Source organism: Scyliorhinus torazame, chromosome 17 (genome assembly GCF_047496885.1).
Source record: "Scyliorhinus torazame isolate Kashiwa2021f chromosome 17, sScyTor2.1, whole genome shotgun sequence".
Lineage (NCBI taxonomy): Eukaryota > Metazoa > Chordata > Chondrichthyes > Carcharhiniformes > Scyliorhinidae > Scyliorhinus > Scyliorhinus torazame.
Window position 1 is genome coordinate 113,957,546 of NC_092723.1, and position 13,187 is coordinate 113,970,732.

Consider the following 13,187-nt stretch of genomic DNA (forward strand, 5'->3'; position numbering starts at 1 on the left):
TCAGTGACTTTCCCCCTGCTCGGTGTTCCGTGCCATTTGTTATGGCTCAAGGTTTCGAGAACCCCAAAGTGTATCATGGAGTTCACCTGACCCACAACTTTTAATAGATTGTGGTATGGGGAGCACACGGCCCACTCGACAGTGTGGTACAGCAGAAATGGAAAGGTTTTTTTTAAAAAGCAAAACAATGTTTATTCTATGAACCCATAGATCATCGATCATAGAATTTACAGTGCAGAAGGAGGCCATTCGGCCCATCGAGTCTGCACCGGCTCTTGGAAAGAGCACCCTACCCAAGGTCCACACCTCCACCCTATCCTCAAGTTAACCTTTTTAAAACATACAGTGAACATCTTAGCAACCATTAATTCAAATGCAACCCCCAAAGACTACAACACTAAGTAATCCTTTAAGCTTTCCTTTTAGCATTCTTACAACTTAAAAACGCTTTTTAACAGAAGCACATTAGGTTTACATTCACTACTGAGAACATTTACTATTCTGAATTCACCAAATGATCAAGAAATAGTCTTTTGATGGCAGAGAGAACAGCAGTACACCTGCTTGGTCTGGCTTCAGCTCCAACACTGAAAACGAAACTAAAACACACCCTGCTGCCTGCTCAAAAACAAAAGTAAAAAGCTGACAGACAGCCAAGCTCCACCCACTCCCTGACATCACTGCAGTAATAAACACCCATTTCTTAAAGGTACTCTCACGACGGATATTTATGTACACACCCATTTATAAACACCCATTTCTTAACTGTACTCTCACATGACAATTTCCCCCGCTCGGTGTTCGGTGTCTTTCCCCCGCTCGGTGTTCAGTTCCTTTCCCCCCGCTCGGTGATCGGTGTCTTTCCCCCGCTCGGTGTTCGGTGTCTTTCCCCCGCTCGGTGTTCGGTGTCTTTCCCCCGCTCGGTGTTCGGTGTCTTTCCCCCGCTCGGTGTTCGGTGTCTTTCCCCCGCTCGGTGTTCGGTGTCTTTAGCCCGCTCAGTGTTCGGTGCCTTTCCCCCGCTCGGTGTTCGGTGCCTTTCCCCCGCTCGGTGTTCGGTGTCTTTCCCCCGCTCGGTGTTCAGTGCCTTTCCCCTGCTCGGTATTCGGGGCCTTTCCCCCGCTCGGTGTTCGGTGTCTTTCCCCCGCTCGGTGTTCGGGGCCTTTCCCCCGCTCGGTGTTCGGGGCCTTTCCCCCGCTCGGTGTTCGGGGCCTTTCCCCCGCTCGGTGTTCGGTGTCTTTCCCCCGCTCGGTGTTCGGGGCCTTTCCCCCGCTCGGTGTTCGGTGTCTTTCCCCCGCTCGGTGTTCGGTGTCTATCCCCCGCTCGGTGTTCGGTGTCTTTCCCCCGCTCGGTGTTCGGGGCCTTTCCCCTGCTCGGTGTTCGGTGCCTTTCCCCCGCTCGGTGTTCGGGGCCTTTCCCCCGCTCGGTGTTCGGTGTCTTTCCCCCGCTCGGTGTTCGGTGTCTTTCCCCCGCTCGGTGTTCGGTGTCTTTCCCCCGCTCGGTGTTCGGTGCCTTTCCCCCGCTCGGTGTTCGGGGCCTTTCCCCCGCTCGGTGTTCGGTGTCTTTCCCGCGCTCGGTGTTCGGTGTCTTTCCCCGCTCGGTGTTCGGGGCCTTTCCCCCGCTCGGTGTTCGGGGCCTTTCCCCCGCTCGGTGTTCGGTGTCTTTCCCCCGCTCGGTGTTCGGTGCCTTTCCCCTGCTCGGTGTTCGGGGCCTTTCCCCCGCTCGGTGTTCGGTGTCTTTCCCCCGCTCGGTGTTCGGTGTCTTTCCCCCGCTCGGTGTTCGGGGCCTTTCCCCCGCTCGGTGTTCGGGGCCTTTCCCCCGCTCGGTGTTCGGTGTCTTTCCCCCGCTCGGTGTTCGGTGTCTTTCCCCCGCTCGGTGTTCGGTGCCTTTCCCCTGCTCCGTGTTCGGTGTCTTTCCCCCGCTCGGTGTTCGGTGTCTTTCCCCCGCTCGGTGTTCGGGGCCTTTCCCCCGCTCGGTGTTCGGTGTCTTTCCCCCGCTCGGTGTTCGGTGTCTTTCCCCCGCTCGGTGTTCGGGGCCTTTCCCCCGCTCGGTGTTCGGGGCCTTTCCCCCGCTCGGTGTTCGGTGTCTTTCCCCCGCTCGGTGTTCGGTGTCTTTCCCCCGCTCGGTGTTCGGTGCCTTTCCCCTGCTCGGTGTTCGGTGCCTTTCCCCCGCTCGGTGTTCGGTGTCTTTCCCACGCTCGGTGTTCGGTGCCTTTCCCCCGCTCGGTGTTCGGTGCCTTTCCCCCGCTTGGTGTTCGGTGTCTTTCCCCCGCTCGGTGTTCAGCACCTTTCCCCCGCTCGGTGTTCGGTGTCTTTCCCCCGCTCGGTGTTCGGTGTCTTTCCCCCGCTCGGTGTTCGGTGTCTTTCCCCCGCTCGGTGTTCGGTGCCTTTCCCCCGCTCGGTGTTCGGTGCCTTTCCACCGCTCGGTGTTCGGTGCCTTTCCCCCGCTCGGTGTTCGGTGCCTTTCCCCCGCTCGGTGTTCGGTGCCTTTCCACCGCTCGGTGTTCGGTGCCTTTGCCCCGCTCGGTGTTCGGTGTCTTTCCCCCGCTCGGTGTTCGGTGCCTTTCCCCCGCTCGGTGTTTGGCGCCTTTCCCCCGCCTCGGTGTTCGGTTCCTTTCCCCCGCTCGGTGTTCGGTTCCTTTCCCCCGCTCGGTGTTCGGTGTCTATCCCCCGCTCGGTGTTCGGTGTCTATCCCCCGCTCAGTGCTCGGTTCCTTTCCCCCGCTCGGTGTTCGGTGCCTTTCCCCCGCTCGGTGTTCGGTGCCTTTCCCCCGCTCGGTGTTCGGTGCCTTTCCCCCACTCGGTGTTCAGTTCCTTTCCCCCGCTCGGTGTTCGGTGTCTTTCCCCCGCTCGGTGTTTGGTGCCTTTCCCCCGCTCGGTGTTCGGTGTCTTTCCCCCGCTCGGTGTTCAGTGCCTTTCCCCCGCTCGGTGTTCGGTTCCTTTCCCCCGCTCGGTGTTCGGTTCCTTTCCCCCGCTCGGTGTTCGGTGTCTTTCCCCCGCTCGGTGTTCGGTGCCTTTCCCCCGCTCGGTGTTCGGTGTCTTTCCCCCACTCGGTGCTCGGTTCCTTTCCCCCGCTCGGTGTTCGGTGCCTTTCCCCCGCTCGGTGTTCGGTGCCTTTCCCCCGCTCAGTGTTCGGTTCCTTTCCCCCGCTCGGTGTTCGGTGTCTTTCCCCCGCTCGGTGTTCGGTTCCTTTCCCCCGCTCGGTGCTCGGTTCCTTTCCCCCGCTCGGTGTTCGGTGCCTTTCCCCCGCTCGGTGTTCGGTGCCTTTCCCCCGCTCGGTGTTCGGTGTCTTTCCCCCGCTTGGAGTGTTTCCCCCGCTCGGTGTTCGGTGCCTTTCCCCCGCTCGGTGTTCGGTTCCTTTCCCCCGCTCGGTGTTCGGTGCCTTTCCCCCGCTTGGAGTGTTTCCCCCGCTCGGTGTTCGGTGCCTTTCCCCCGCTCGGTGTTCGGTTCCTTTCCCCCGCTCGGTGTTCGGTGCCTTTCCCCCGCTCGGTGCTCGGTGTCTTTCCCCCGCTCGGTGTTCGGTGTCTTTCCCCCGCTCGGTGTTCAGTGTCTTTTCCCCGCTCGGTGTTCAATGTCTTTCCCCCGCTCGGTGTTCAGTTTCTTTCCCCCGCTCGGTGTTCGGTGCCTTTCCCCCGCTCGGTGTTCGGTGCCTTTCCCCCGCTCGGTATTCGGTGTCTTTCCCCCGCTCGGTGTTCAGTTTCTTTCCCCCGCTCGGTATTCGGTGTCTTTCCCCCGCTCGGTGTTCGGTGTCTTTCCCCCGCTCGGTGATCTGTGCCTTTCCCCCGCTCGGAGTTCGGTGTCTATCCCCCGCTCGGTGTTCTGTGCCTTTCCCCCGCTCGGTGTTCAATGTCTTTCCCCCGCTCGGTGTTCAGTTTCTTTCCCCCGCTCGGTGTTCGGTGCCTTTCCCCCACTCGGTGTTCGGTGCCTTTCCCCCGCTCGGTATTCGGTGTCTTTCCCCCGCTCGGTGTTCGGTGTCTTTCCCCCGCTCGGTGTTCTGTGGCTTTCCCGCGCTCGGTGTTCGGTGTCTTTCCCCCGCTCGGTATTCGGTGTCTTTCCCCCGCTCGGTGTTCGGTGCCTTTCCCCCGCTCGGTGTTCGGTGTCTTTCCCCGCTCGGTGTTCGGTGTCTTTCCCCGCTCGGTGTTCGGTGTCTTTCCCCCGCTCGGTGTTCGGTGCCTTTCCCCCGCTCGGTGTTCAATGTCTTTCCCCCGCTCGGTGATCAGTGACTTTCCCCCTGCTCGGTGTTCCGTGCCATTTGTTATGACCCAAGGTTTCGAGAACCCCAAAGTGTATCATGGAGTTCACCTGACCTACAACTTTTAATAGATTGTGGTATGGGGAGCACACGGCCCACTCTACAGGTGTGGTACAGCAGAAATGGAAAGGTTTTTTTTAAAAAGCAAAACAATGTTTATTCTATGAACCCATAGATCATCGATCATAGAATTTACAGTGCAGAAGGAGGCCGTTCGGCCCATCGAGTCTGCACCGGCTCTTGGAAAGAGCACCCTACCCAAGGTCCACACCTCCTCCCAATCCTCAAGTTAACCTTTTTAAAACATACAGTGAACATCTTAGCAACCATTAATTCAAATGCAACCCCCAAAGACTACAACACTAAGTAATCCTTTAAGCTTTCCTTTTAACATTCTTACAACTTAAAAACGCTTTTTAACAGAAGCACATTAGGTTTACATTCACTACTGAGAACATTTACTATTCTGAATTCACCAAATGATCAAGAAATAGTCTTTTGATGGCAGAGAGAACAGCAGTATACCTGCTCTGTCTGGCTTCAGTTCCAACACTGAAAACGAAACTAAAACACACCCTGCTGCCTGCTCAAAAACAAAAGTAAAAAGCTGACAGACAGCCAAGCTCCACCCACTCCCTGACATCACTGCAGTAATAAACACCCATTTCTTAAAGGTACTCTCACGACGGATATTTATATACACACGCATTTATAAACACCCATTTCTTAACTGTACTCTCACATGACAATTTCCCCCGCTCGGTGTTCGGTGTCTATCCCCCGCTCGGTGTTCGGTGTCTTTCCCCCGCTCGGTGTTCAGTGCCTTTCCCCCGCTCGTTGTTCGGTGCCTTTCCCCCGCTCGGTGTTCGGTGCCTTTCCCCCACTCGGTGTTCGGTGTCTTTACCCCGCTCGGTGTTCGGTGTCTTTCCCCCCCCTCGGTGTTCGGTGTCTTTCCCCCACTCGGTGTTCGGTGTCTTCCCCCTCGGTATTCAGTTTCTTTCCCCCACTTTGGTGTTTGGTGCCTTTCCCCCGCTCGGTGTTCAGTGCCTTTCCCCCGCTCGGTGTTCGGTGCCTTTCCCCCGCTCGGTGTTCGGTGTCTTTCCCCGCTCGGTGTTCGGTGTCTTTCCCCGCTCGGTGTTCGGTGACTTTCCCCCGCTCGGTGTTCGGTGCCTTTCCCCCACTTTGGTGTTCGGTGCCTTTCCCCCGCTCGGTGTTCGGTGTCTTTCCCCCGCTCGGTGTTCGGTGTCTTTCCCCCGCTCGGTGTTCGGTGCCTTTCCCCCTCTCGGTGTTCGGTGTCTTTCCCCCGCTCGGTGTTCGGTGCCTTTCCCCCGCTCGGTGTTCGGTGTATTTCCCCCGCTCGGTGTTCGGTGCCTTTCCCCCACTTTGGTGTTCGGTGCCTTTCCCCCGCTCGGTGTTCGGTGCCTTTCCCCCGCTCGGTGTTCGGTGCCTTTCCCCCGCTCGGTGTTCGGTGTCTTTCCCCCGCTCGGTGTTCGGTGTCTTTCCCCCGCTCGGTGTTCGGTGCCTTTCCCCCGCTCGGTGTTCTGTGTCTTTCCCCCGCTCGGTGTTCGGTGCCTTTCCCCCGCTCGGTGTTCGGTGTCTTTCCCCTGCTCGGTGTTCGGTGCCTTTCCCCCTCTCGGTGTTCGGTGTCTTTCCCCCGCTCGGTGTTCGGTGCCTTTGCCCCGCTCGGTGTTCGGTGTCTTTCCCCCGCTCGGTGCTCGGTGTCTTTCCCCCGCTCGGTGTTCGGTGTCTTTCCCCCGCTCGGTGTTCGGTGTCTTTCCCCCGCTCGGTGTTCGGTTCCTTTCCCCCGCTCGGTGTTCGGTGTCTTTCCCCCGCTCGGTGTTCGGTTCCTTTCCCCCGCTCGGTGTTCGGTGTCTTTCCCCCGCTCGGTGTTCGGTTCCTTTCCCCCGCTCGGTGTTCGGTGTCTTTCCCCCGCTCGGTGTTCGGTGCCTTTCCCCCGCTCGGTGTTCGGTGCCTTTCCCCCGCTCGGTGCTCGGTGTCTTTCCCCCGCTCGGTGTTCGGTGTCTTTTCCCCGCTCGGTGTTCGGTGTCTTTCCCCCGCTCGGTGTTCGGTGTCTTTCCCCCGCTCGGTGTTCGGTGCCTTTCCCCCGCTCGGTGTTCGGTTCCTTTCCCCCGCTCGGTGTTCGGTGTCTTTCCCCCACTCGGTGCTCGGTGTCTTTCCCCCACTCGGTGTTCGGTTCCTTTCCCCCGCTCGGTGCTCGGTGTCTTTCCCCCGCTCGGTGTTCGGTGCCTTTCCCCCGCTCGGTGCTCGGTGTCTTTCCCCAGCTCGGTGTTCGGTGCCTGTCCCCTGCTCGGTGCTCGGTGACTTTCCCCCGCTCGGTGTTCGGTGTCTTTGCCCGCTCGGTGTTCGGTGACTTTCCCCCTGCTCGGTGTTCCGTGCCATTTGTTATGACCCAAGGTTTCGAGAACCCCAAAGTGTATCATGGAGTTCACCTGACCAACAACTTTTAATAGATTGTGGTATGGGGAGCACACGGCCCACTCTACAGGTGTGGTACAGCAGAAATGGAAAGGTTTTTTTTAATAAGCAAAACAATGTTTATTCTATGAATTCATAGATCATCGATCATAGAATTTACAGTGCAGAAGGAGGCCGTTCGGCCCATCGAGTCTGCACCGGCTCTTGGAAAGAGCACCCTACCCAAGGTCCACACCTCCTCCCAATCCTCAAGTTAACCTTTTTAAAACATACAGTGAACATCTTAGCAACCATTAATTCAAATGCAACCCCCAAAGACTACAACACTAAGTAATCCTTTAAGCTTTCCTTTTAGCATTCTTACAACTTAAAAACGCTTTTTAACAGAAGCACATTAGGTTTACATTCACTACTGAGAACATTTACTATTCTGAATTCACCAAATGATCAAGAAATAGTCTTTTGATGGCAGAGAGAACAGCAGTATACCTGCTCTGTCTGGCTTCAGTTCCAACACTGAAAACAAAACTAAAACACACCTTGCAGCCTGCTCAAAAACAAAAGTAAAAAGCTGACAGACAGCCAAGCTCCACCCACTCCCTGACATCACTGCAGTAATAAACACCCATTTCTTAAAGGTACTCTCACGTCGGATATTTATATACACACCCATTTATAAACACCCATTTCTTAACTGTACTCTCACATGACAATTTCCCCCGCTCGGTGTTCGGTGACTTTCCCCCGCTCGGTGATCGGTGCCTTTCCCCCGCTCGGTGTTCAGTGCCTTTCCCCCGCTCGGTGTTCGGTGTCTTTCCCCGCTCGGTGTTCGGTGTCTTTCCCCGCTCGGTGTTCGGTGTCTTTCCCCCGCTCGGTGTTCAGTGCCTTTCCCCCACTTTGGTGTTTGGTGCCTTTCCCCCGCTCGGTGTTTGGTGCCTTTCCCCCGCTCGGTGTTCGGTGTCTTTCCCCCGCTCGGTGTTCGGTGTCTTTCCCCCGCTCGGTGTTCGGTGTCTTTCCCCCGCTCGGTGTTCAGTGCCTTTCCCCCGCTCGGTGTTCGGTGCCTTTCCCCCGCTCGGTGTTCGGTGTCTTTCCCCCGCTCGGTGTTTGGTGCCTTTCCCCCGCTCGGTGTTCGGTGCCTTTCCCCCGCTCAGTCTTCGGTGTCTTTCCCCCGCTCGGTGTTCGGTGCCTTTCCCCCGCTCGGTGTTCGGTGCCTTTCCCCCGCTCGGTGTTCGGTGTCTTTCCCCCGCTCGGTGTTCGGTGCCTTTCCCCCGCTCGGTGTTCGGTGTCTTTCCCCCGCTCGGTGTTCGGTGCCTTTCCCCCGCTCGGTGTTCGGTGTCTTTCCCCCGCTCGGTGTTCGGTGCCTTTCCCCCGCTCGGTTCTCGGTGTCTTTCCCCCGCTTGGTGTTCGGTGCCTTTCCCCCGCTCGGTGTTCGTTGCCTTTCCCCCGCTCGGTGTTCGGTGTCTTTCCCCTGCTCGGTGTTCGGTGCCTTTCCCCCGCTCGGTGTTCGGTGTCTTTCCCCCGCTCGGTGTTCGGTGTCTTTCCCCCGCTCGGTGTTCGGTGTCTATCCCCCGCTCGGTGTTCGGTGCCTTTCCCTCGCTCGGTGTTCGGTGTCTTTCCCCCGCTCGGTGTTCGGTGTCTTTCCCCCGCTCGGTGTTCGGTGCCTTTCCCCCGCTCGGTGTTCGGTGCCTTTCCCCCGCTCCGTGTTCGGTGTCTTTCCCCCGCTCGGTGTTCGGTGTCTTTCCCCCGCTCGGTGTTCGGTGCGTTTAACCCGCTCGGTGCTCGGTGTCTTTCCCCCACTCGGTGTTCGGTGCCTTTCCCCCGCTCGGTGTTCGGTGCCTTTCCCCCGCTCGGTGTTCGGTGCCTTTCCCCCGCTCGGTGTTCGGTGCCTTTCCCCCACTCGGCGTTCGGTGCCTTTCCCCCGCTCGGTGTTCAGCACCTTTCCCCCTCTCGGTGTTCGGTGTCTTTCCCCCGCTCGGTGTTCGGTGTCTTTCCCCCGCTCGGTGTTCGGTGTCTTTCCCCCACTCGGTGTTCGGTGCCTTTCCCCCGCTCGGTGTTCGGTGCCTTTCCCCCGCTCGGTGTTCGGTGCCTTTCCCCCGCTCGGTGTTCGGTGCCTTTCCCCCTCTCGGTGTTCGGTGCCTTTCCCCCGCTCGGTGTTCAGCACCTTTCCCCCTCTCGGTGTTCGGTGTCTTTCCCCGCTCGGTGTTCGGTGTCTTTCCCCCGCTCGGTGTTCGGTGCCTTTCCCCCGCTCGGTGTTCGGTGCCTTTCCCCCGCTCGGTGTTTGGTGTCTTTCCCCCGCTCGGTGTTCGGTGTCTTTCCCCCGCTCGGTGTTCGGTGTCTTTCCCCCGCTCGGTGTTCGGTGTCTTTCCCCCGCTTGGTGTTCGGTGCCTTTCCCCCGCTCGGTGTTCGGTGCCTTTCCCCCACTCGGTGTTCGGTGTCTTTCCCCCGCTCGGTGTTCGGTGTCTTTTCCCCGCTCGGTGTTCGGTGCCTTTCCCCCGCTCGGTGTTCGGTGTCTTTTCCCCGCTCGGTGTTCGGTGTCTTTCCCCCGCTCGGTGTTCAGTTTCTTTCCCCCGCTTGGTGTTCGGTGTCTTTCCCCCGCTTGGTGTTCGGTGCCTTTCCCCCGCTTGGTGTTCAGTTTCTTTCCCCCGCTTGGTGTTCGGTGTCTTTCCCCCGCTCGGTGTTCGGTGCCTTTCCCCCGCTTGGTGTTCAGTTTCTTTCCCCCGCTTGGTGTTCGGTGCCTTTCCCCCGCTCGGTGTTCGGTGCCTTTCCCCCGCTCGGTGTTCGGTGTCTTTCCCCCGCTCGGTGTTCGGGGCCTTTCCCCCGCTCGGTGTTCGGTGCCTTTCCCCCGCTCGGTGTTCGGTGTCTTTCCCCCGCTCGGTGTTCGGTGCCTTTCCCCCTCTCGGTGTTCGGTGTCTTTCCCCCGCTCGGTGTTCGGTGCCTTTGCCCCGCTCGGTGTTCGGTGTCTTTCCCCCGCTCGGTGCTCGGTGTCTTTCCCCCGCTCGGTGTTCGGTGTCTTTCCCCCGCTCGGTGTTCGATGCCTTTCCCCCGCTCGGTGCTCGGTGCCTTTCCCCCGCTCGGTGTTCGGTGTCTTTCCCCCGCTCGGTGTTCGGTGCCTTTCCCCCACTCGGTGTTCGGTGTCTTTCCCCCGCTCGGTGTTCGGTGTCTTTCCCCCGCTCGGTGTTCGGTGCCTTTCCCCCGCTCGGTGTTCGGTGTCTTTCCCCCGCTCGGTGTTCGGTGCCTTTCCCCCGCTCGGTGCTCGGTGTCTTTCCCCCGCTTGGTGTTCGGTGCCTTTCCCCCGCTCGGTGTTCGGTGTCTTTCCCCCGCTCGGTGTTCGTTGCCTTTCCCCCGCTCGGTGTTCGGTGTCTTTCCCCTGCTCGGTGTTCGGTGCCTTTCCCCCGCTCGGTGTTCGGTGTCTTTCCCCCGCTCGGTGTTCGGTGTCTTTCCCCCGCTCGGTGTTCGGTGTCTATCCCCCGCTCGGTGTTCGGTGCCTTTCCCTCGCTCGGTGTTCGGTGTCTTTCCCCCGCTCGGTGTTCGGTGTGTTTAACCCACTCGGTGCTCGGTGTCTTTCCCCCACTCGGTGTTCGGTGCCTTTCCCCCGCTCGGTGTTCGGTGCCTTTCCCCCGCTCGGTGTTCGGTGCCTTTCCCCCGCTCGGTGTTCGGTGCCTTTCCCCCACTCGGTGTTCGGTGCCTTTCCCCCGCTCGGTGTTCAGCACCTTTCCCCCTCTCGGTGTTCGGTGTCTTTCCCCCGCTCGGTGTTCGGTGTCTTTCCCCCGCTCGGTGTTCGGTGTCTTTCCCCCGCTCGGTGTTCGGTGCCTTTCCCCCGCTCGGTGTTTGGTGTCTTTCCCCCGCTCGGTGTTCGGTGTCTTTCCCCCGCTCGGTGTTCGGTGTCTTTCCCCCGCTCGGTGTTCGGTGTCTTTCCCCCGCTCGGTGTTCGGTGTCTTTCCCCCGCTTGGTGTTCGGTGCCTTTCCCCCGCTCGGTGTTCGGTGCCTTTCCCCCACTCGGTGTTCGGTGTCTTTCCACCACTCGGTGTTCGGTGCCTTTCCCCCGCTCGGTGTTCGGTGTCTTTACCCCGCTCGGTGTTCGGTGTCTTTCCCCCGCTCGGTGTTCGGTGCCTTTCCCCCGCTCGGTGTTCGGTGTCTTTCCCCCGTTTGGTGTTCGGTGCCTTTCCCCCGCTTGGTGTTCGGTGCCTTTCCCCCGCTCGGTGTTCGGTGTTTTTCCCCCGCTCGGTGTTCGGTGCCTTTCCCCCCGCTCGGTGTTCGGTGCCTTTCCCCCGCTCGTCGTTCGGTGTCTTTGCCCCGCTCGGTGTTCGGTGCCTTTCCCCCGCTCGGTGTTCGGTGCCTTTCCCCCGCTCGGTGTTCGGTGCCTTTCCCCCGCTCGGTGTTCGGTGTCTTTCCCCCGCTCGGTGTTCGGTGTCTTTCCCCCGCTCGGTGTTCGGTGTCTTTCCCCCGTTTGGTGTTCGGTGTCTTTCCCCCGCTTGGTGTTCGGTGCCTTTCCCCCGCTCGGTGTTCGGTGTCTTTCCCCCGTTTGGTGTTCGGTGCCTTTCCCCCGCTTGGTGTTCGGTGCCTTTCCCCCGCTCGGTGTTCGGTGTCTTTCCCCCGCTCGGTGTTCGGTGCCTTTCCCCCGCTCGTCGTTCGGTGTCTTTGCCCCGCTCGGTGTTCAGTGTCTTTCCCCCGCTCGGTGTTCGGTGCCTTTCCCCCGCTCGGTGTTCGGTGCCTTTCCCCCGCTCGGTGTTCGGTGCCTTTCCCCCGCTCGGTGATCGGTGTCTATCCCCCACTCGGTGTTCGGTGTCTTTCCCCCGCTCGGTGTTCGGTGCCTTTCCCCCGCTCGGTGTTCGGTGCCTTTCCCCCGCTCGGTGTTCGGTGCCTATCCCCCGCTCGGTGTTCGGTGCCTTTCCCCCGCTCGGTGTTCGGTGCCTATCCCCCGCTCGGTGTTCGGTGCCTATCCCCCGCTCGGTGTTCGGTGCCTATCCCCCGCTCGTCGTTCGGTGTCTTTCCCCCGCTCGGTGTTCGGTGTCTTTCCCCCGCTCGGTGTTCGGTGCCTATCCCCCGCTCGGTGTTCGGTGTCTTTCCCCCGCTCGGTGTTCGGTGCCTTTCCCCCGCTCGGTGTTCGGTGCTTTTCCCCCGCTCGGTGTTCGGTGCCTTTCCCCCGCTCGGTGTTCGGTACCTTTCCCCCGCTCGGTGTTCGGTGCCTTTCCCCCGCTCGGTGTTCGGTGTCTTTCCCCCCCCTCGGTGTTCGGTGTCTTTCCCCCGCTCGGTGTCTTTCCCCCGCTCGGTGTTCGGTGCCTTTCCCCCGCTCGGTGTTCGGTGCCTTTCCCCCGCTCGGTGTTCGGTGCCTTTCCCCCGCTCGGTGTTCGGTGTCTTTCCCCCGCTCGGTGTTCAATGCTTTTCCCCCGCTCGATGTTCGGTGCCTTTCCCCCGCTCGGTGTTCGGTACCTTTACCCCGCTCGGTGTTCGGTGTCTTTCCCCCGCTCGGTGTTCGGTGCCTTTCACCCGCTCGGTGTTCGGTACCTTTACCCCGCTCGGTGTTCGGTGTCTTTCCCCCGCTCGGTGTTCGGTACCTTTCCCCCGCTCGGTGTTCAGTGTCTTTCCCCCGCTCGGTGTTCGGTACCTTTCCCCCGCTCGGTGTTCGGTACCTTTCCCCCTCTCGGTGTTCGGTGCCTTTCCCCCACTCGGTGTTTAGTGTCTTTCCCCCGCTCGGTGTTCAATGCTTTTCCCCCGCTCCATGTTCGGTGCCTTTCACCCGCTCGGTGTTCGGTACCTTTACCCCGCTCGGTGTTCGGTGTCTTTCCCCCGCTCGGTGTTCGGTACCTTTCCCCCGCTCGGTATTCGGTGCCTTTCCCCCGTTTGGTGTTCGCTCCCTTGACCCGATCGGTGTCTTTCCCCCGCTCGGTGTTCGGTGTCTTTCCCCCGTTCGGTGTTCGGTGCCTTTCCCCCGCTCGGTGTTCGTTGTCTTTCCCTCGCTCGGTGTTCGGTGTCTTTCCCCCGCTCGGTGTTCGGTGTCTTTCCTCCGCTCGGTGACTTTCCCCCGCTCGGTGTTCGCTGCCTTTCCGCCACTCGGTGTTCGGTGCGTTTAACCCACTCGGTGTTCGGTGCCTTGCGTGCTCGGTTTTCGGTGCCTTTCCCCCGTTTGGTGTTCGCTCCCTTGACCCGATCGGTGTCTTTCCCCCGTTCGGTGTCCTTTGTCCGTTCTGTGTCCGTGCCTTTCCCTCGCTCGGCATTCGGTGCCTTTGCCTGCTCGGTGTTCGGTGCCTTTCCCCCGCTGTGTGTTTGCTGCCTTTCCACCGCTCGGCATTCGGTGCCTTTGCCTGCTCCGTATTCTGTGCCTTTCCCCTGCTGTGTATTTGCTGCCTTTCCGCAGTTCGGTGTTCGGTGTCTTCCCACAGCTCGGTAAATCCCATTGACAACAGCTGGACCAGTAGATCCTGCAAGCGGGCTGCCTGCGCCGCCGAAAATTACGTGGTGGGGTGGTTGATATATCCCCCCCAATATATCTCAAAGCTAATGGAC

At 60.1% G+C, this 13,187-nt stretch overlaps 1 protein-coding gene across 6 annotated transcripts in view; it reads left to right on the forward strand.

The window, feature by feature from the left end:
* Positions 1 to 13,187, forward strand: part of slc29a4a (solute carrier family 29 member 4a) — a 310,533-nt gene that overhangs the window by 198,187 nt on the left and 99,159 nt on the right. The gene's annotated exons all lie outside the window — the stretch shown is intronic.